Here is a 24,447-nt window from a genome sequence, read left to right as displayed (position 1 = left end):
CATTTTCATTATCGGTGAGTAGTCTCGTGTTTCTTAACAGTATACATCAATGACTAGTAATCAAACGATTTCTCACGTGGTCGACCTTAGATCATTTATTCCCATTGTGTAGAAATGTACCGTGGTGGTTAGTGAAGACCTTGGGTTGCATTAACATGTTTTGGTTCACTTGTCAGTTGCTTTTGTTGCTGCTAGTTGACACCATCCATCGTATGTGTTGTAGTTCTTCATAGCGACATCTTATATGTTGGCATATGAGTTGCAATGTAGTATAATTTTATTCCATTGTTCTCATTTGGTACTATTGGATTAGTTTTTGACATCAGTGGTCAGCTCCATCTTTCATCTTCATTGATCGTCTTCGTATATGTGATATTCAGATATGTACTTTTTCGATCACGATTAGATGATCCATTATGTACTTTCAATTCTTTGTACTAGTAGACATATTGGATCCACTTGTACTTGATATGCGGACATGATGAGCATGGGTATGCCTACCTCAAAAAAATTCTCTTTTTGATCTCTTTTGATGGCTTGGCAGGCTGAATTCTGGTGAAGTCCTTCTCAGTTTCGACAAGATTCTTTCCATACACTTAATACATTTTGGCCATCATGTACCCCTTCTGACCTCATATATTATGGTGCATCTGTTATAGCACAATTTATCACCCTTGGTATTTGTGATGCTTAGTTTATGGCCTAGGGCAACCCATACTTCTAGACTTGGTCCAAATACATTAAAAACACTGTTTTATTCCCTGTATGCTACTTTTCCCTGAGATAAAAGCGTGTACACGTGGGTTAGTCAATACCCAACCCACGTATACGTGTTAAAACACTTAAAAAAATTAAATTTCCCTAATTATGGGTGGAGTTCATGGTTTTTACCTGTTGATTACCTCCTATTGCATGTGGCCCAACTGTTTCCCAACTAAAAAGCTAATTGGGAGAAGTATAAATAGACTTTTATGGGAAGGCCTTAAGGAAGAGAAGAGATAGAGTTATTATACTAAGATTATCTCTGACTAAGTCTGATGTATCTCTGTGACTCATGCACTTCCCCAAGCTCTAGGAAACCCTTGTTTCCTTGATTATAAATATTCTCCCTCTTGCTTGAGATATCATGGTGTTGGTTATTGAAGAATAATGTTGAGGGCTGGGATAGGATGAATTCGGAGGATGGTTCTGCTTGTAGCCTGAAGAAGAAGATTCAGGTGAATTCTCTCCATGTTATTTATAGCTTATTTCAATAAAAGAAATGTTGTCTTGTTTCCCAAAATTACTTTGTTTATGCATCAAATCGTGTTCTAATTCATGTATAAATGTTATTTTGATGTATAACTGATCATTAGTTTATATGATATAAAGTTAAATTTCATGAATATGCTTTACCTCTATATTGCTATGTATGTTTGAATTGAATGATTTTCAGGTCTGAAGAACATTGGTATTTGCAGAGGGTCTGAACCCTCCGGGACCTACTCGAATGAAGGAAATCCAGGTACGGTCGCTCTTGCATAGTTTGTTTATATAAGCATTTTTCCTGAGTTTTATAAGTGTTTCTTGTTGTAGTCTGCTTCTACTCTGTTGGGGTTCTAACCCAAATCCTTAGTGTAATTATTCCCGTAACACCTAGCCTCCCATAACCTACAAGGTTGACACCACAACAAATAGAGGAAAAAAAAGTAAAAGGGATTTTTTATAGTTGCAATAGAAAAGACAGTAGGTCATAAGTGTGTTGAGAATAAAATATTATACATAGATTATGAAGAGGAGGAAGAAAAGGAACGAAAAACATCAAAAGAAGATGATATACACCAAGAAAAAACCCCAAAGAAAGAATGAATGAGTCTAATAATATCTTGTAATGCATTGGTAGGATTTAGCACTGCTCAAAATATGAAAATAGAAGGATATATCAAGAAGAAAAAGGTAATAGTATTGATCGATTAGGGTAGTACCCATAAATTTATTCATTGTAAGATAGCCAAGGAATTGAATTTCTTTCTATATCCAACAACAAAGTGTCAACAGATGGTTGCAAGTGGCGGAATTATGAATTTCTTAGGGAAGTGCCATAACATCAACCTAACCATCGGGGAATATATATTGAATAGTCCAATGCTTTCCATTTAAATAGGTGGTACTAATGTTGTCTTACGAGTCTAATGGTTAAAATCTTTGGGGATGATAGCTTTTAATTTTCAATAATTTTTCAAGAAATTTTTTCCGGAATGAAAGGAAATTGAATTAAGGGGTATCGGATGGAAACCAGGGAAGATAATCATCCACAATGGTATGAAACATATTTTGAATAAAGTAAAACGAGGTGTAATTACAAAATTATGCCCACGGGATGTTCAAACATCAAAACCATACATTTCTCTAGATCTCCAAAAAGTTCTCGACAATCATTCCAAGGTATTTGAGGCTACCAAAGGCCTTTTACCTGGTCATGATCATGACCATGCTATTTGCTTTATTCCAAGAAGTGTTCTTCTGATATCCTTATGCCCAAAAGAGTGAAATTGAATATATGGTTGAAAAAATGTTAGAGGCAGGTATAATTCAACCTAGCCATATTTTAGTTTACAATAAGGATGGATCATGGAGTCTATATCTAGATTATAGAGAGATCAATAGGTTCACTATTAAAGATACATTTCCCTTTCATGTGAGTGATGAATTGTTGTATGAATTACATGGAGAAAATTACTTCACCAAATTGGATCTTTGTTCTAGATATCATCAAATTAGAATGAAGATAGAAGACATTCAAAACTCATGAACATCATTATGAATTTTTGGTCATGCCTTTTGAACTTACTAATGCACCTTCCACATTTCAATGTTTGACAAATTCCACTTTCAAACCCTTTATCAGAAAAAAATCTAGTATTTTTTCATGATATGCTAATCTACAACAAATATTGGAAAGATGATGTTCAACATGTTGATAGGTAAATAAACTATTGGAGGAGAAACAATTGTATGTGAAACACTTCAAATGTTTCTTTTACATACAAGAGGTGAGATGTTTCGGTTGTATATTTTTACTTGTAGATTCAACAACTTATGCGATATGATAAACCATAAGACAAGAATCTACTCTACTCATTAGAGGAAACAAAAATTGATCGATGAAAACACTAAGCAAAAAAGGAGTTAATCCTAATCCTACATAATAGAATATTTCTTTGGGGAAAGAAACTTCTCAAAAACCTGACTATCTATATTGCATTAACCAAAATATCTCAAAAGAAAATATAATTCTTGTTCAACCCGAACAATCACTGCACAAGTACAAACTTTCTCTCTACTTCACAAACTAGCTCAAGACAAAACTTAGCCAAATCTGTTGTCTTCCAAGCCCCTACTTCCTTGTACAATTCCTAAGAGAATTAGCCCATATTTAATTGGGAAAATCCATCACCATAACTATGAAATTCATCATATGCCTTCTACTGAATGTATGCAACATCTATACAACTCAAAAACTTATACAATTTATAGTACATTGTCTGTAAACTCTAGTCTCAACTGGGTATTCCTATGAACTGGCATGCATTTGTTATTTATAAGTGAATGTTTAGTTAACTAGTGGGGAAGTGAAGCTGCACTAGTGCTTGTCCCGAGTACTAGATGTCACACTAGTTCCTCCAACTGTTTGAACTAATTTAACTAACTGAGTTAATTAATTACAACTCAAAAGAACTCAACCTCGACCCCTAAAATTTAGGAATCACTCTACATGACCATAGATAGACATCCAACTCGAATTTACTAAGCCAATGAAGTCAAATTAACTTAGTTAACTAGTACAAGTTGATATGAGAATAGAATTTCGATTTAATTCCTAATTTAATTCAAGGACAAATTAAATTAGACTTTCTAGATGCTATTTTTTACATTTCTTGTTTCTATTTTCAACATGGGTTATATTGTATCTCATGAGGGTGTTAAGGAAGACCCTAAAAAGATTAAATCCATCAAGGAATGGAAATTCCCCACAACTCTAAAGCATATTCGAGGATTTCTTAGGTTGATAGGGTATTATCGCAAGTTTGTTAAGAATTATGGGACAATAGCAACACCTCTAAGAACATTACTAAAGAAAGATGCATATTTTTTACTCAAGAAGAAACCAAGGCCTTTGAACATCTTGAAGAAGCAATTTCCTAATATCTTTTCTTAGCTACATTGGACTTCACAAAAACGTTTAGTGCGAAATGTGATTCCTCAGGAAATCGAATTGGTGTTACTTTAATGCAAGAGGGAAGACCCATTATTTTTGAAAGTCCTCCAAGCATGGGAAACTATTTAAAAAAAACTATTTATGAGAGGGAAATGTTAGAAATACTACATTCCTTGAAGAAATGGTTCCCTTATTATCAGGTCCCAAAATTTTCATGTTTAATTCAAATTTTCGCCCTATTCTTACTCATGGTTTCCATTGTTATTACTATCGCTTTGCACAATTATTGGACTAATTATATTAAATTGAACCATGATGAGGTAACTTTTTATTATTTGATGAATTTCCCCTTTTTTAATGATTTAAGAGAATTAATATGGGATTTTAAATGGTCATGGTCATGTGATGGTTTGTTCCTATGATAAGTGAAGAGTTCTCATTCATCTAGCTTTGGTCATGTCCATACAACACTTTTCCTGCACCCTTGAGGGTTCCTGCACTAAGAAAATATTGTGCATGTTGTCTTTGATGCTTTGAACATATTTGGCATGTCAATATTCTCAGGAAAACATATGTTGCTAAAAACAAACAATTGGTCAACCAACCTCTACATGAAATACATTTATGCCTAGACTAGTCTTCCTGCACTGAAGAGCAACCAATTTTGAGCTTCGATAGATTGACACACTTTCGGAGAAAACCGAAGATGGTTATTGACCAAAATGATGTTCTAACAACAAAACATTAGTTAGAATTAACCAAGGTTTCACGTGTGAGTTTCTAGAGGAAAATTGACAAATCAGCCCCAAAATTTGAACAATTTTCAAACTTGCAAATTTGTCCTCGATTTCCATGCATAGGAAAGTGAACTCGAAAGTTTGGAACATAGGTTTTGTTCCAAATAAACGAAATTGACTAGGCCTCAAATGATTTTCCAAACTTCATCATGGTTTGGGATACCAGAAGGGGTATTTGAGGCATATTTGTAAAAAAATTATGTTAAACCCAGAATTATAAAAGTATCTAAATAGTCAACTTGGGGCATGATTTCTGAGGCAATGGAGTTGAACTAGAAAATTCCAAGAGAGGTATTTGTTGAAAACATGGAAATTTAAGCTACCCTTGATCATATCTCCAAAATTATCCATTGTTAGGATGATATGAAAGGTTCTTTGAGGCCAATTTGTTAAAAATGCAAAAGTTTCCAGAATTGAAAAATTGGGTTGTTAGAGCCAAAATTCATCTTCTAGCCTCCATAAAAATCCCATCCATGGCTTGTTTGAGGGAAGAGGATGTTATTATAATTTCATTTTTCTAGTTTGGACCTTGAGAAAATAGAATCAAATGTTAAATATTGATTTAATTTCAACAAAAGCTTCTAAGGCTAGGTTCCTCTTATTTTTTTGTGTATTTCATGATTCAGTTTGGCTAGACTGGTAGGGACCACCAAAACAACTATACATACCTCTAGTTGTGTGTTTTGAAGACAATTATAGATTTACTTTTTGCTGTGCTTTTTATTACACTAGAAGTGTGTTTACATCAAGATTTCTTCACTGGTTTTATAAATCTATGAAAGCCTATCTTATACTCTACTTTCTATATATATCTTCTTGGAATTTTTATGTATGGTTGATTAATGAACAAATCTGGGAGGATTAAGGGTGAGAATTTCTTTCTATATATGTTTCTTACACATATTTGAAAAAATTAAGATTGAAGAGATTGAGATTCTTCTTAGATATTGTACTTGTTTTCATCATGTGATCAAAGATCAATTTTATGTTGTGGTGACACTTTATTTGTATAGATTATTTATTATTATAATACTGATTACTTTGGAACCTTGATTCTGCCATAGATTTTATATTTCGTGAAGTGTCTTTGAGTAAGTCAAAGTCTTGGACTCTTTCATCATCATTGGAAACTGAAAATGTTTATCTTTTCATTCCTTTGTCACTGTAAAATCACGGAGTTGAGGAGATTCAGAAGATTTTTTGAAGTCCATGATTTTTAATGAGTTGATAACTCTAAAACTAGGCTTGCAGTCACCTGTAGCTCATTAATAACAATAAACCTCATTATTAAAGAAAACATAGAGAAGAAATGGAATCGTTGATGAGGACAATGGACACCTTTTTGGTCTATGTTGGAGAATTTTGAAAATATTAAAGCAAGAAGTTTATTTGATATCTCTAACCCTTTGTTTCCATACAAGCCAAAGAAACTTTGCTTCTTAGATGATGGTTTATATCTTAAACAACAAGGTTTTAGAGTGAGTTAACAATCTGATTTGTGTTATTCATCCAACTTAAAGTTCTTTTGATCCGAAATTTAAATGGGAATGCAAAAAATTAAAAATATAACCATAAATATAGAAATGTAGCAGAAATAACACTTCGTTTCATTAATATCATAATACTGAAATATGCTTACAAACATAATGGAAATAAACTATCTCGGGTGATGGTAGCTTATCTCTGAGAGGAGATGTAGTGGCTACGTGCCTTTGAACTGTGCTACAATGAGGCTCCAAGGCCTATTTATTATTGAGAAATAATGGAAGACCCTAAACATCTAGAAACATTACCCTATGAGATGAAGTGCCAAAACTATGGGCCCCATTTGTGTAAATTAGTACATCAATTTCCCAGGGTCTTAAGTTTGGCATACGATCTTCGTTTCAAATTTCTCAAAGAGTAGGCTAAAAAACTAGCAAACACATTTGACACTTTACATGCATCTCCATTTTCACTAAAAATGTCGTTTAGGGCCTCAAAATGGCTCTAGAAGTTCAGTGCCTGAAAAACTGACAAAAATAGTAAAATGTGCTACAATTAAGGAAACTAAAAAAAAAAGGGATAGTGTTGGGGGTCGAAGAGGAAGGAGCATGGCCACCAATATCCACGTGGATCAGTCCTCCCCCCTTAGGAAGTAATGGCCCCCATTACTTTGAGTGCCTCCATGAGATGGGGAAACTTCTGCTGAACTTGGTCCCTCGTGAGCCACTTTCCTTGCTGTAAGAGTTGGGCAACTTTGACAATGTGATACAGTTGGATATTCTACTAGTGAGTGTTCTTGATCTGTGTTTCCATGATCTGATCAGTTGTCGCTTGTTCCATGCAGTCTATTTAGCTTTGTTGGTGTGAGTTGTTCTGTAATGTTGGATGTGTCTAGAAATGGTGGAATGTATGGCCAAAGGTGGTCTAAATTGAACATTGGGTGCAGATGAAGGAACGATAGAATGAAGAGCTCGAAGGCATTATCCCCTACAACCTTGGTGATGGTGTATGACCCATATCGAAGTGGATGAAGCCTGCAATGGGGTCCAATGAGGTGCTCCTTCTACAAATTTAGTAAAAAGTTTTCGCCCACCTAGAACTTGTGTGGTACCTAATGCTGATCATGGCGTTGCTTCTGCTTAGCATTGGATTTGTCTAATATATCATGGACCTACTGGCGGATGTGTTGAATGCACTCAATTAATCTATTATCCTTTTCCGCTTTGGACTGGACATGAGCTGAATCTGCCTAGGTAGCTACAAATGGTATAGCCACATCAATGGGACATAATGGCTGAAATCCCAACCCCACTTGAAAGGGGCTATGGCTCGTTGAGTTGTGGAGAGATTTATAGTTGTGCTAGACGTAAGGGATGCTTTCATCCCATGTGCATGGATGCTTCGAGTTGTACATGAGAAAAATGTGTATGATCATCATGTTGATTACTTTTGTTTGGCCATTAGTTTGGGAATGGAAATCCATGGACTTAGTGAGTTTGGTATCCAACATCAACCAGAGACTTGACCAAAATGCACATAGGAATCTACTATCTTGATCAAAGGAAATGGAATTTGGGATCCCAAAGTGTACCCACACTTGCTCAAAAAAGAGCTTAGTAGTGGCCTCTTTTGTGATACTCTTCTTGCAGGCCACCATAATAACCATCTTAGATAGTTTGTCAACGACCACGATAAACATAGTCAGGCATGACAGAAGGCCTGACATGTAATCCATGGAGATGGATTCCCAAGGTTGACTAGGAGTAGGTAGAGAAGTATATAAGCCTTGCTTCTTGATGGTTGGTTTGGAAATGATGCAGGCAGTGCAGGATAGAATGTACCTCCTAACATCTTGACGAAGGTTCAACCAATAAAAATACTTCTGCAATGTTGCCACAATTTTCTCTACTCTGAAATGTCTAGTGACCCAACTATTGTGCACCTCCCAAATCATCTTGGAATACTCGCTTGAACGAACATAAATGTGTCTTAGGTGGCATAATAGTGAATCCTAGAGTTTGGAACTTGCTTACCTTCAAAGAGTGTTTGGTATGTGCTGTCGAATTCTTGATCGCTCTCATAAATATGTAGCTACCCCAAAGTCTTCTGCCCACAGAAGTCAAGAATAGTAATCACCGCCATGACTGGTGGTCTACTGAGGCAGTTTAGAACATTATTGGTGTTCCCCTTCTTTTACTTAATTTTCAAATGGAATTGTTGCACGTATGTGGACCATTTATGAGGACATTCATTTTAAAACCTTCCTTGTGTCTGTATGAACTGTAGGGATCGGTGGTCTGTGTGGATGAATATTTCCTTCCCCAGAATGTAATGCTTCCATTAACCACAAGCTTGCACAATGGAATACATTTCTTTGTCATAAGTGTGATACTTTCGGACTGTGTCTGAAAGCGTTTGACTGTGGTAAGCCATTGGATGCCCTGGATGAGTAAGAACTACACGAAAAGCATAGTTGAAGGCATCTATCTCAATCTCAAATGGTTGTTGTAGGTCTGGTAATGTGAGCACTAGTGAAAAGCACAGAAAATGCTTCAACTTGGTAAATGCCTTCTATTGGGTTTCATACCAAAAAAACTTTGCTTTCGCTCCACCCTCGATGACTTGACTTAAAGGCTAGGTGATATGAGACAACCCCAACATGAACCTACGGTAGAAATTGGCAAGACCTAGAAAGTTGTGGAGATTTTTTAGAGTGGTTGGGGTTGGCCAATCGAAAATGACTTGTATCTTGGTTGGGTCCACATGCACACCATTCTCATCATTGATTTACCCCATATATTGAACCTAGGTCATTCTAAAAGTGTATTTCTCCAAATTGGCACATAGCTTGTGTTGTCCTAGTGTTTGAATGACCTGTTGAATATGGTGGAGGCGCTCATCTCGAATTTGGCTAAATATCAAGATGTCATCTAAATACACCACCATGAATGCATTGGTGAAGGGTCACAAGACGTCATCCATCAACCTCATGAAGGTTGCAGAGGCATTTGTCAACCCGAAGGGCATGACCAACCATTCGAAAAGGCTCTCCTTAGATTTGAAGGCAGTCTTCCAGACATTGAAGGGTTCTATAAGCACCTGGTGACAACCATAATTCAAGTCAATCTTGCTGAAATATTTGGCCCCCTTGTGCTGGTCCAGAAGGTCATCAATCCATGGGATTGGGTACCTATTCTAGACAGTGATCTTGTTTAACTCTCGATAGTCAATACAGAGTCTCCAGGTTCCATCCTTCTTTTGTACCAATACAATTAGGCTCCAAAAGGATGATGGGCTTGGCCTGATGTTCTATTTCTGTAACAACTTCTAAATCTACCTCTTGATCTCATCATTCTCAAGAATAGAGCGTCGATATATCATTCCATTGGGTAGCGGCAAACCTTAGGTCAAATTGATGGAGTGCTTGACCTGCCAGTATAGAGATACCCCTATAGGTGAGGCTAAAATGTCCCTGTATGCCTCTGCGGCCTTGTCCAGCTGATGTTGTTGTGGAGAGGAGCCCTATTTGGAAGTCATGGCCACAAGCTTCTTCTTTCCCCGAGGGAAAATTATAAGGAAAAAAAATTTCCTGGTCTGGGAAATGATCTTACTACATTGCTTTGCAGTGATCAAAGAGATGGCAATAGGGGGGGTTGCCTCTGCTATCTTGTACAATTTATTTCCCAAAGTAATAATCAGAGAGCATGGTCTAGACTCATATAAAACATGCCACTTCTATATGTATGGTTGTCCTAATAATAAATCACAAAATTCAAGAGGAGAAACATCACACAGTACATCATCCATGAAGGGATTGATGTTGTAGCGAAGGAGACATTGTTGGCTGACGCGAAGATATTGTCCTTGGTGAAGGTAGCCGATCATGTACAGCTACATTTTTACTGTCATCGGCAGCCTAGCCACTTCATGACGTCTTCTAAAATGAGGTTCATTTGACTCCCGCTATCGACAATGAACTGTAGGAGAAAACCTTCCACCCACATTTGTGAGTCAAAGAGGCGTTCCCACTCCTCTGGATCTTGAAGCTCATTATTCTATATTTTTGTAGTGGCCATGGTGGCACTGGGCTGCGATTCAATGATATGATTCCCTTTTTCATTCCCCTTGTTGGGATCTAACTCAGATTTAAAACCAACATCTGTTTTAGAAGCCTTTAGCTCATCCACCAGTGACTGCTTGGCCCGACACTCACTTGCATTGTGAGTGGAGCTCTTATGTAACTCACACAATTTACCCATGTCCTTTTTTGTCTTCATGGTGTTTTTCTTTTCTTTCAGCTTCGACAATCTGTCCTGGGCCACCCCACCTTGGATTTGGAATTTTCTCTATGGTTTGGGGGCGCCTTTTCCTTGCTTCGGATTTGTAGATCCAAAGTCCTGATTCTTCTCTTTAAGCTTCTGTTCAATCTTGAGAATGTATTGGTATCTTGTGCTGAGTGAGTAGATTCATAGGAACTCCATCTCATCCTAGATGTACTTGTGTAGATAGCCACTGTAGTTGAGAACCAAATGGCACTCAGAATCCTTGATACCCAACGTAGTGCAGAGGGTAAGGAAAATATTTGTGAACTCTAGAACAATTGGTCCCTGCCCTTCTGTAGCGTGGTCCACTTTATATATTTAATTTCATAACTCTTGACAGGGTAATATTTTTCCTTAATGGAATCTCAGAAATAATTCCAAGTGGGTGTGGCTAAAAACAGTGAGGATTCCCTCTTGTACCTTTATTCATAGTAGGTTTCCCACCAATCCTTGACATGTGGGGTGGCTTTAAGAAGTGAAAAAGTAGTATTTTCCTGATTCGAGAAGTCATGAAATGAGAAATATCCTTCCAACATATTCAACCATTCAACTACGATGCTTGCATCTATTTTTCCCTCAAATATGGGAATATCAAAGTTAACTTATACCTTAAAAGGTATGGCACATCCAGAGTGGATACTAGATGAAGATGCATCACCTGTGGGTAGTTGTTGAAGGATCTGGGCAAATTTATCCATCATTGCATTCCTATGTCACTCAAGGGCTTCCTTGAGCAATATTTTGAAAGGATCTCCTGCCCCCTCATTTCTATTTTCTTCCACCATGGGAGGTCGTTAGGCTTTGCGAGGCTGGTCTTGCAAAATGTTCAATGAGATCGAGCCTTAACTCCTTATACCATGACCTTGTTGGGGACATGCAAATATATAGAAAGAGTTGATTGATCTAATACCACTGATCTGAACTTTAAATAGGAACACAACAAATTACAGATATAACCATAAATACATTAATGCAGTAGAAATAACACTTCATTTCATTAATATTAGAATACTGAAATATGCTTACAAACATAATTGAAATAAACTAGCTCAGACCATGGTAGCTTATCTATGAGAAGAGATATGGCAGCTACATGCCTCTGAACTATGTTATGATGAGGCTCGAAGGCCTATTTATTATTGAGAAATAATGGAAAACCCTAAATATCTTGAAACCTAACCCTAAGAGATGAAGTGTCAAAACTGTGGGCCTCGTTTGGGGAAATTAGTACATCAATTTCACATTTTGAAGATCTCGAAGAGTAGGTGGAAACAAAATAGGTAGACATGTTTGGCACTCTTTCGGTCTCTCTATTTTCCTTAAAAACCTCATTTAGGGGCCCAAAACGACTCCAGAAGTTCACGTTCCGAAAAACTGTCAAAAATAGTAAATATTGCTACAATTAAGGAAATTGAAAAAATGAAAGGGATAGTGTTGGGGGTCCAAGTAGAATAGGAGGGTGGCCACCAATATCCACCTATATAGTATTATAATCTCAATAACCCTAATTATTTGATAGTGGTCAACTAGAGTGTTACTTGGTGTGTTTATTCAGCTTGATTTTGCCATTTTCTTCATTAATGATTATTTTCATTGGTCACTATTGACGATGTAACCATGCACTTGGATATTTGAGAATGGTCCATATATGCTAGATCCTGCACTTGTGACTTACACTGTGTTGGAATATGTATTGAAGGAGGATACTATTATTTGTAGTTTTGTTTGGTAAATTCTTATTGGTTTCAACTTTCAATATTTCTTTGGTAAGAGTGTGGTCATTGTAAATTAATAATTTCTTGGGTTTGATTTGAAGAGAATCACTCATTGGAACATGTTTTGAAGCTGAGGAAAAACAATAGTTTGAATAAGGTGGGTTTTTCTTGTGCACACAATAGTTATTTATTTGATTGATACACTCGATTTCCACACAACATTTTGTCTCTTTAGTTGATGTATTTAGTGTTATTTGAAGGCATATTCTAGTCACATTTTTTTTATTATTCAAAGTGGAGTAATTATGATCTTTTGCTTGCACACATAATTGAATGGAAATAGAATTTAGTGCAAGAACTTCAATAGAGGTTTTTGAGTTGAGAGTCCTATTTGGAATTAGCATAGCTTGAATTATTTCATATTTGCTTTACAAGACATTATTTGAATTTTCATCGAAATGCTCATGTTTCCAGTTAATTATTATTTAGGGTAGGTTTTTTAATTAGGGTTTGCTTAAGGGAAAATTTTAAGGATGGATATTTATCTTAAATATTAGAAACCTTGGTGAATCTTACTAATCAATAATATGAAAACTATAAAACACTTGGTGATATCTTAGTAAAAATATTCAAACTTCTAATGATTTTATATAGTCTCTATAAAATTCTGGCAATTTTTAAGGTAAAATATTTCTTTCTTATAAAATTTGGGTGAAACATTTTTAGGAAAAAATGGGAATCGACGAATCTTTTTTTGTTAAGATAGTCTTCGGCAAAATCACATAACCAATATTTTGTCGACGCATTTCGAACCAACCATAGAAAATTGGCCCATTTGCAAATATTAGCACCTAAATTTTCTTTGGTTTTCTTCCCAGTGGTTAGTAATTAGGATTTTATTCCAATGTTGGTAGATTGCAATTTTAGACTTTATGGTTTCACTTTTAATGAATGACTTTGATTGCAAGATTGGAGTGAGTAATGATTGTTCTTTGCAAGACAAATTATGGTTTTGTTTTATAGGTCCATGAATTCCTTCTTTTGCATTTCCAGTGTTGCACCTTGAAATCCATGCATCCAGGTTGAAAACTTAAATTTTGGAACATTAATATATCACATACTAAACCCAACATTTTGGCATCGTTGTAGGGGAGGTGATTAGGGGATTGGCCTTGGTGACTTGTTGCATTTGGTTTTCTTTTTCCCCTAGTTTTTCTTGCATGTTTTTGTTTCTTTCCTGATTTTTTTTTAAAGTTTCTTTTTTTAATTTCTCGGGTGCTGTAAGAATCCCCCCTTATCTATTCATCCATGTGATGACAAATATACTAGTTGGCTTGTTGAGAACGAGAAAATGGTATTTTGGGGAATATTTCAATGAGGAGTTTTGATGCTAGTGTAGAGATATACAAATCATCCAATGATGAAATCGCAACTGAAAAATTAGTAATTTTCTAGAACATAAAGATAATATTATTAAATATTTGATTTCAACATTAGATGATTTACGTGAAGAGGAGAAGGATGAAGAGCCATTATTGATATTTTTCTCAAATTGTAGAAAGAATCACTTCTTGGGAGAATGTTGACTTAGGGTTAGAAAGTTTGCAAAATTTGCGAGGAGGGTCACTCAACAGAAAATTGCCCATAACTTCCAAGATTACTAAAGGTACTCAGGAAATCAAGGAATCGAATCATCACCATGTATAACTCAAAACCTATCAATATTCAATACTTGGACTAATGCTTATTCTCCTTCCTCATCATGCTTATAATCCTACTGTTTCATTGGAAACCTTTAGTCCTCCTCCAATTGAATATCCTACTTCATGGTCATAGTGGCCCTCTCCTTGGCCCTCTTCTTCTTGTTAGATATCCCCATGGTCTCATGAATGGTTTGATGCCTCTTCCTTAGGGCAGTCTTTCATGCAAAATGAACAACATAGATCGTAATTTCCACCCAATGCACCACCAAGTTATCAACCTCCATGGCCCCTATTGGTGGGCTCTAGTATTGCAGCAATAATGTTGCAACTCCTGGGACTCCCTTATTTACTCTTATCAACCCGGTAGTTCGTAACAAACTTGGAAGCGGCGGTGCTGTATGCACAAGTACTAGCTCTTGCCGCAACTGTCACTTGGTCAGCTAGCACAAGTTCGCTAGGAGCTTAAGCCAACTTCTATGAGCTCTACGAAGAAGCTTTCTAATTTATGGATGGAACCTAACTCAAAGGAGGCTAATCTACTTGCAGAAAGAAACTGAAAAGCTAAAAGGAAATGTAAACCCTAGCAAACCCTAATTTCACCAGCTAATCCTACTGATGCAGGAAAGAGGACGAAATCTATTAAAAGAGATGCCATTGACTTCTAAGAAGGTGAAATGCATGTGTCTAAGCTACTTCTACAATAAAATATGAAAAAAATCTTTTTGTATTTTTGAGTAAAGTGTCAGAATTGTCACGCATGTGCTTTAACTGGTTTTTTATTGTGCAGAGGTGAATTGGTGAGAGGAAATCATTGCAGGAGGTTGGGAAGGTTGGAAGAGGGCCTAAGGGGTCCCTAGCACCCTTCCAAAGAGTTTCACAGAGTTTGGCTATCAAAAAACCGCTTTCGTGAGCTTCTACAGGAAGTTTGCAAGGGTTCTACAGGATGTTCTGTAATGGGATTCTGGAGGGTTGATGGAGGAAGAAAGGTGAGGAAGTGGGTATGGAGGTGAGACGAGGGTGTGAGGAGGTCTAGGACTTGGTGGATGGAGCTGAGGAGTGATGAGGATGGTTGGATTTGTTAAAGGGGGAGTGGAGAAATGTTGCACAAAGAAAATATGGAAACTAGATCAAAGTGAGGGAACGTAGCAAATGTGAGGCAAGAATCAGAGCTAGGGGATGGTGCAGATGGGATTGATGGAGTACAGGTAGATGGAGAGGTATTACAGGTGCTTTGCAAGTTATTTCTCAAACTGAACAAATAATGACTTGGGAAACCAATGACCTAGCTACTTTACCCTAATTTGGCCTAAGTAACAGCAAAGGAAATGAAAATAAGTTTATTTGCAATGAAATCACATGAAATAGCTATGCAAACTAATCAATCATGAACCTAAACATGTAACCACAACTGGTACCAATTTCTGCAAATGAGAATCTAACACTACTGATTGCATGGTGAGGCGAAGACAATGTTTTTGTTGGCAGCAAGGTCACCTTTGTCCCAGCTCATGATCCCACTAAGGGAGAGGTGAGATCAGAGGTACTTGATGGCCTTTTTCTGAAGATCTTCCCTGTTATTAACCTATCGACTCAATCTGAACATAAAAAGCATTTCTAATCATCAACAATGACCTAGGTAACCAACAAGATTTTAATCTTCTTAACAGAAATTATTTTGCAAAGACATAAAAAAAACAAATAACAGTACACAAAGGAAGCCTTGGCACTTGGGTTGGGCCCAACCCCAAGAGATATAGGCTCTTAAGGAAAAATCAAAACTGATGCGAAATAAAGCTTCTTTTCATTACTCAAAAATAATCATGTCACAAGAAAGTTATACAACAGTAGCTACGAAAATGAGCTGAGAAAATGACAACACTATAGTGCAAAACCCAACAGTTCAAAAAGTAACCTACGAAGGCTGAAAGCCTTCCTATTTATGCACTACGAGGGTCCTCAGTAGCCCTCCTTAACTCAAGGGGCTCGGCTGTTCAAACTGCCAGTAAACAATCACTTTTTACAAAGCTGCTCGACTGCCTTTAGGATTCGTTTTGGTGGCCTGCTGAGCTCCAAGTTGAGGGTGGAGATTTCGAGGAAGGGCCATTTAATGCAAGAGACACCCTTCCTACGAATCCTCACCCTTGTTCCTTCATGCTTGGCTGTCATCTGGCTCATAATTTCTTGGCCTTGTTCCAAAATTTGTCCAAAAAACCTGAAATAACCATGTATTAGCCTTCTTGGTAAAGTGACCACCCTCATTCGTTCAACTAACATAAATATACTCAAAAAACATGCATAAACTATGAAAAATGGTGGATTGATGAAGAACAGTAGGCAAAATGAGCCCAATAAGTTACCCATTTTTGGGGCTCATCATCACCCCCCTGCTAAATGGGTTGCTCATCCTCTGAGCAACTAATCTAGCTCATCATCCTTGATAGCTTTGACTGCCTCTCTCACGTCCCAGGCCTCCACGGTGATGTCTTCTTCCCGGTCGTGAAATCCTGCTTTTCTTTCCACTTCCTCCCACTGTCTGTTTTCCTCCTCTTCCTTCAATTTTGTGCCACACTCAATTAATGATTGTAGAAGAAAATAGGGGATGCTTAACTTCTACTCTGGAGGTAAATCCATCCCATGTCTGAGTTCACTCAGCAACCGGAAATGATAGCTGTAGACAATACTGAACCGCCCCTCACAGGTAATGTATTTCATGATCTGGAAACTGACTTCACTCCAAAAAGGATGTAGGCTAGCTCTTCGGACCCCATTCTTATCTTCCGCAAACTGTCCCTCGGGTAGGAAGAATTCTTTCTTGGCTTTTTGGCCCAATGCCCTCTCCTCTTTGCTCCAGGGTATCCCCAATGGCAGGTCAGTAACTCGACTAATGAATTCAGGGGTAAGGTTTAGGGTCAACCCTCTGAAATTCACAGTGGCCAGTGTCTTTGATTTAGGTTGCAGGGACATTAAGAACTCCTCCGTTATCTCATCATCATGACCCTGAATTTTGTCACAAAAGGTCCTCCAATTGGCACGGGTGAAGAGGTTCACCCCCTCGGGATGTTCACGCAATTTTCTAGAATCTGAGGGCTCCTTCCTGATAAACCCCCCTGGCATGGTGTGAGTGCTCTGTTTTATGCTCTAAGAAGAGAGGGACTGCTATTTTATGGTTTCCTCCTTTGAACTTCAAGACAATATTTCTCAAGTGTTTATATTTTAACTTTGCACCAATTACCTGGATCTAATGCTTTTGCTGCCCAAAACTCGACTGTCCGTGTATAAAAGGAAGAATTAGGTTTCCACAGACAGTGTGCAGAGCTCAATTTTCATCCCCAACATACATACAACCATGTAAAATTTACATTCTTCATACACAGGTTAGCCCTCACAGTGATTTATCTTTTCTACAGGGGGAATTTTCTTAACAGGAACTGTGGAGGAGAATTTTGATGCAGAACCTACAGATAAATTCCACGCAACACATAGGTAAACTGTTATTTTCGACTCACAGGCAGACTTGTTTCTAACCCTCCAATTCAAGACAACTCAATTCACCATTTTTTTTAGAAATATACCATGCATGGAAGAGTGTTTTTGATTCTAGCTCTCTCGGAACTCCAAATTTGACGAAGAAAAGTCGAGGCTTCTCTGCTCCAGAAGGCTATGTCATATTTCTTGTAGAGCTTCTTCCAGTAGAACTCTTGCCGGCTTCTGTAGGATGTCACTACACTTCTAAACGAGCCTAGTATGCAGGAGAATTTTGAAATAGGCCGAAAAGCCCGATGGAGGATGACAGGTTAACAAATTGTGGAAGCAGAGGACGCGTACTTTGCCCGAGGATGGTTGCAAGTGCAAATGAACAGCTCGTAACACGAGTCTTCAGTCAAGCATTTTTGAACTACGACGCAATTCATGGCGAGGGGGTGAGGTGGCCGGGCCGAGCCCTTAGCCAACGTCACGGTCATCATTCCTTTGCGTGTCCCTGACCGCCATTACCTCACCTCTGCCATTAACCGGCGCCACCACTGCTAGTCCCGCCGATTTTCCTCGACTAGACACTCCACACGTGTCGGCTGCACGTCTCGTTGGCAAATTTGAACGTAACTGAGCTTGCTCAGATCCCACGAAGCTATGTGACTGGCTGTGGGTGGCCAGTTGACTGGCCACCGAATTCGTTCAATCCGAACCATTTTCATAGACATGAAGTTTTCGAAATATAGTTTATCCATTTGACGAATGAGGTTAGACACTTACCTGTGTGGCCGTGGAAACAGTTGCTAGAACCCATTCTTTCATTTGTTGATGTTGTATGCACAAATTTGGAACCTAATCCTTCGGTTGGCAACGCTGCATGCACAGGTTTTGTGTGGTTTCAGTTGTCGAGGATGTTTTCACGTCCAGGAGGAGCCTTTTTACATGTTTCCTTTTATTGGTTTTGGCTGCCCCTGCCTCTAGAGTATGTCTTCCAGAGGGATCAGCCGCTACAGGATTCCTGTAGGATGTCCTGTAGCTGCTTCTCCTCCTGGGATGCAGGCTAAACGAGCAGGGCTATATTCGCTGATGAAGAGTCTAGATGGAGCTTGAATAGGTAGAGTGTGCAAGCCTTTGCTACTTGATTTGTCACTTGAAATTTTTTTCTGTCCATCTGAAGAAAACAGGGTTTCTTGTATGACTATGCAGGAACACATAACCAAGTGGGTGCAATGGAGGTGGAAAGAGATGAAACAGGGGTGACATACGGTGATGGATGGAATAGAGGGGTGGCTGTAGACCTAGCCAACAGATTCCAAGCTCCATATCCCCTTCCAAAATCGAATTTGGCCCGCCCGAAGGTTCTACAGGATGTTTCCTGTAGAAATACAGAACTTCCTGTAGAAAGCCAAAAACTTCCTGTAGAAAGCCCAGAACTTCTTGTAGGAGGTGGAATCTCAACCCAAATGTGATAAAATCCTAGGAAAGGTGAGTGGCCATGGAGGGAGTGTCTGTAAGGATGTCCTGTAGCCTGGTACAGACCCATGTCCTCGTTTTGCGCAACCCTCTTTACCTGCAATGTATTCCCTACAACCTGCAATTATTTTATGGAGATTAAGCCTGTTTCTTTTTTTCTTTTTTCTTTTCTCTCTCTTTTTTTTTTTGGAGAGACAACTGGGGCGCCCCCATGGGGTTTTCACCCCCACTATCTACCCTGGGTGCCTCGAAGAGATTTTCACCCAAGGATTTTTTTTTTATTTCATTTATTTATTTTTTTAGAGAGACAGCCGGGGCGCCTCCATGAGGTTTTCACCCTCACTGTCTGCCTTGGGCGCCTCAGAGAGGTTTTCGCCCAAGGATCTTTTTATTCTTTTTTTTTTTTTTGATGATCAAGGTGTGGGTGGAATAGAGGCAGAGCCATGCTCCACTACCAGCACTGATTTTTCCAAAGTTTCAATGAACTCCTACCTTGAAAGGGGTTTCCTGTAGATTTTCAATCAATGCCCATTGACAAGCATGGGGATGGCTCCTTCATCAATGGTCCTGATAAGGACTGAACCATTGTCGTTGCATTTTTCCACCGTATATGGTCCTAAGCATCTTGTCCTCAGCTTCCCTTTGAAATCCTTGTATCTTGAGTCATACAGCAGCGCCCAATCGCTTGGCTGGAATTGCTTTTCATTAAGGTGCCGGTCATGCCATATCTTGCTCTAGAGTTGAACTACTTATGAGTGGAGGAGGGCCTACATTCTCTGTTCATATGATCCATTCAAGTACAGTAATCTTTCATGTTGAGCATGGCTGAGATCTAAGTCCAGCTGAGCTGCCACCCTCAATATGTTGTACTTGAAATCTATGCACAACAAAGCTTTCTTCCCATAGACCAGATCATAAGGTGTGAAACCTGTTGTAGTCTTCCAAGTGGTCTTGTAGGCCCAGGTGGCCTCAACCAGGAAATCTGCCCAATCCTTTCTGCTTCTGCTCACCACCTTAGCCAAAATCCCTTCCAGAGCTCTATTAGTGACTTCCACCTGCCCATTTGCTTGTGGATGATACGGGGTGGAAGTTTTGTGCTTGATCTTGTGATGAGCAAGCAGGTCTTCAATCAAGTTAGAGGTGATCTGGCTTCCTTGATCGGTGACTAACTCTCTTGGGTAGCCAAACTTGTAGAACATATTTTCCCTTAAAAACTCAGCCACCTTTTCTTCTATCGCTGCTTTGATTGCCTTTGTTTCTACCCACTTTGTCAGGTAGTCGGTGCACACAATGATGTAAGACCTATGCTTTGAAGGACGGTTGATAGGACCCAAAAAATCCATGCCCCACTTCTCAAATGGCTCGAAGGTCACTTGAGGTTGGAGAGGCATTTCATCCCTTGGAGTTGGTTTCCCCATCCTCTGACATTGATCACATTGGCTGATGTATCTTCTGACATCTTGATGAAGAATAGGCCAATAGTAGCCTGCCTGTAGAATTTTGAAGGAAGTCCTTTTTGCTGCAAAGTGGCCTCCACAGGGCCCATCGTGACAGGTTAGGAGGATGTCAAAGACTTCCTCCTCCCTAACACAATGCCTCAAGATCTGATCTGAGCCAAAGTTTGGATAGGTTGCCCCCGATCCAAGTGAATGGGGCACTCTTCCTCACAATTCTGCTCTTCTCCTTTGAGGATAGATGCGGAGGGAACTGTGTTGAGACCAATTAATTTTCTGTATCAGCAAACCATGGAGAGAGTACTGAGATATCAAACAGGTGTTCATATAGCATCTGGTCATCCACTATCCCTTCTTCACCTGTAGGAAAATCCAATCTAGACAAGAAGTCAGCAACAACATTTTCCTTACCTGGCTTGTCGACAATAGTCAAATCAAATTGCTGCAACAAAAGTAACCATCTAATGATATGAGCATTTACATTAGGCTTATTCATTAAATATCTAATTGCAGCATGATCGGTGTGTATGAATGTTTGATAACTAGTGATGTAGTGTCTGAACTTATTTAGGGAATGGACTACAGCCAGGAACTCTTTCTCGGTTACAGTATAGTTCATCTCTCCCTTGGACAGGTTTTTGTTGACGAAGTATATGGCATATGATAGTTTCTCCTCAACTTGTCCCAAGGCTACCCCTATGGCTTTGCTCGAGGCATCAGTGTAGATGTGGAAAGGTAGGGCCCAGTTTGGACCTCTCAAGATTGGGGCGGACACCAGCTTATCTTTCAACTCATCCAGAGCCCCTTGACAGTCGTCAATCCATTTAAACTCAACATCTTTCCCTAAGAGGCCAAACAATGGCGAGGCTAGCTTGCTGAAATCTTTAATGAATCTTCTATAATATCCTGCTAAGCCTAGGAAACTCCAAACATCTCTTACCTTTTGAGAAGGTGGTACCTTTTGGATGATAGAAATCTTGTTAGGATCCACCTGTAATCCTTGCTGAGAAATTGTATGGCCTAGCACAGTCCTTTCAGTCATTAGGAATTCACATTTTTCAGGACTGAGGGACAGGTTCATCTCAACGCACTTGGTTAAAACTTTTCCCAAGTTAGTCAATGCTCCTTGGAAGTTGGACCCATGAGTAAAGTCATCCATATACATTTCTACCGAATCGTGGACCAATTCAGAAAATATGCTCAATACTGCTCTCTGGAAAGTGGTAGGAGCATTGCATAGCCCAAAGGGAAGGGCTCAGTAGTCAAAGGCACCCCATGGACAAGTGAAGGTGGTCTTATCTTGGTCCTCCAGGCTGATTTGGATCTGATTATACCCGCTAAACCCATCTAGGAAAGAGAATAACTTCTTCCCTGCCAGTCCATCCAACACTTGATCTATGAAAGGTAAACAGAAATGGTCTTTCTTGGTGGCTTTGTTAAGTTCTTGGTAATCTACACAGATTCTCCACTTCCCGTTTTTCTTGGGCACAAGCACTAGAGGTGAGACTCACTCACTGTCGGAGATGGGGTAGATGAATCCTGCATCCAACAATTTTTGCAATTCTTCTTTGACAATGTCTTTAAGGGCTAGATTCATTCTCCTCTCAGGCAGCCTGACTGGTTTACAATCTTCTTCAATGTAAATGTGATGGGTACAGACCGAAGGGTGGACCCCTTTCATCTCCTTATAGCTCCAAGCGAAAGCATCCAGATGATTGTTTAGTAAGCTACACAGCTCCTTCTCCTGGGTCTGAGATAGGGAGGAGTTTATATTTAAGGTTCTTTCATGGCCAAATTCCACATTCTTAACTCTAGGAGAGGTCGGATTAGTGACACAGAGGTCCACTAAAGCAGTGGCTTGGGTACCTTCCACCAACTCCTCTAAGGACAGTGCACTGGGAGGTGGATTTTGAATCAAATTCTCAATCAAGTCATCCTCGGTTTGAGGGCCCACCCTGGTGGTTTCTATTGTGCACAATGGTGCAGAGTAGACCTCATCCTCATCTCCCTCTTCCAACCAAAGTGGTAACTCATGTTCTAGCAGAGGTTAGGCAGGAGGGTATAGGACTAGCTGTTTGGACATAGGCCCATTCTTGATGGTGTTGGGTTGTGTTATATTCTTTCCACGACTAACCTACATAGTGAAATGGGGGGTTAGAGGGGGGCAGGAGGCCCCCTTCGTTGCGCCAATTGCGTAGTGGGGGGGCGGAAGCCCCCCCTGTCCGGGGGGTTTGAGGGGGGCGGGTAGCCCCCCTCTACGGGGTCCGGGGCAGCGCCCCGGGAAATTTTTTTTTGGACCCTATATTAGGTTGGGTGAACCTACCTATGGTTTTGTGCATGATTTTCACACATGGTATTGGATGCGATGGTTTTTCGGTCCATGGTATTGGATGCTTCAGCATGTATAAATATGTATTGTAGCATTGAAAGGAAAATAATGAAAAATCAAGCTGGTAGTCCCGGTTTTGGGATCCAGGGAAAAATCTCTGTGCATATGTGTTTTATGGGTTATGCTCTCCCATTGTTTATTTTCTTTGTTTAAGAATTCGTATGCAGGTAATTTCTGTACAGGGTTAAAACCTACATTTGGTATCAGAGCTGTTTTGGCTTCAAGGGGACGCCTTTGTTGCTGAGGGGTTTCGCTCGGGCCTGTGGTAGACCCTGTTCAGTGGGAGATCTGCGAGATCGATTCTGGTGGTGAAAGAAGATGGCGAGCAGTGGAAAGATCGAGATTGAGAAGTTCAATGGTCAGAGTTTTGAGTTGTGGAAACTCAAGATGGAGGATCTGTTGGTCGATAAAGATCAGTGGATCGCGGTAGATCCGGGTACTAAACCATCGGGAGTGACCGATGAAGAATGGAAGAAATTGGATCGGAAGGCAAAGAGAACAATACGATTGTGTGTCTCAGATTCAGTATTGCTGAATGTATCAGGGGAAGCTACGGCAAAGGCTTTGTGGGTCAAGTTAGGGACTTTGTACCAATCTAAGTCTCTGGTGAATAAACTGTTCCTGCGGAAAAAATTGTATAACCTGAGGATGAAAGATGGAGACTCGGTGACAGAGCATCTAAATGCGTTTAATACTGTGGTAAGTCAATTATTATCTGTTGATATTAAAATTTCAGATGAAGATAAGTGCATCAGTCTATTGTGTTCTCTACCAGATTCGTGGGATAGTCTGGTTATTGCAATAGGTAGCAATGCAACTGCTTTGCAGTTTGATGAAATAGTCTCAGCCTTGCTGACAGAGGAGATGAGACGGAAGAATATAGACAACCAGAATGGTGATGCCTTGTTTGTACGAGGACGATCCCAGAACAGAAACAAAAATAAGTCATCAAGTGGGAGATCTAAATCTAGAGGGAGATCTAAATCTCCAGGAAAACCTACAAAGGTGGTGTGCTGGAAATGCGGAAAGGAAGGGCACTTCAGAAGGGATTGTAAATCTAAAGCTCCTGATAAAGGAAAGGGATCTGATGATGCTCCTTCTGCAGAGGCGAAAACCACCTCAGATGAAGGTGGGGATGTCTACTTGGCTTCTTCAAGTACACATGTAGATCATGAGGCATGGTTGATTGACTCAGGTGCATCCTTTCACTTCACTCCCCATAGAGAGTGGTTCTGCGAGTATGAGAAATACGATGGTGGTGATGTCTTCTTAGGAGATGATAGGAAGGCTAGAATCATTGGTCGGGGAAAAGTAAAGTTGAAGTTGCAAGGTGGAAGGGTTAGAACACTTCCGGGTGTTCTACATATTCCTGCATTGGCCAGAAATCTGATTTCTGTAAGCAAGTTGGATGATGCAGGTGTAAAGATGGTGTTCGAGAAA

Source organism: Pinus tabuliformis, chromosome 6 (genome assembly GCF_031772625.1).
Source record: "Pinus tabuliformis cultivar Carrire ecotype Pingquan chromosome 6, CPIR1, whole genome shotgun sequence".
Lineage (NCBI taxonomy): Eukaryota > Viridiplantae > Streptophyta > Pinopsida > Pinales > Pinaceae > Pinus > Pinus tabuliformis.
This window is presented reverse-complemented; position numbering follows the sequence as displayed.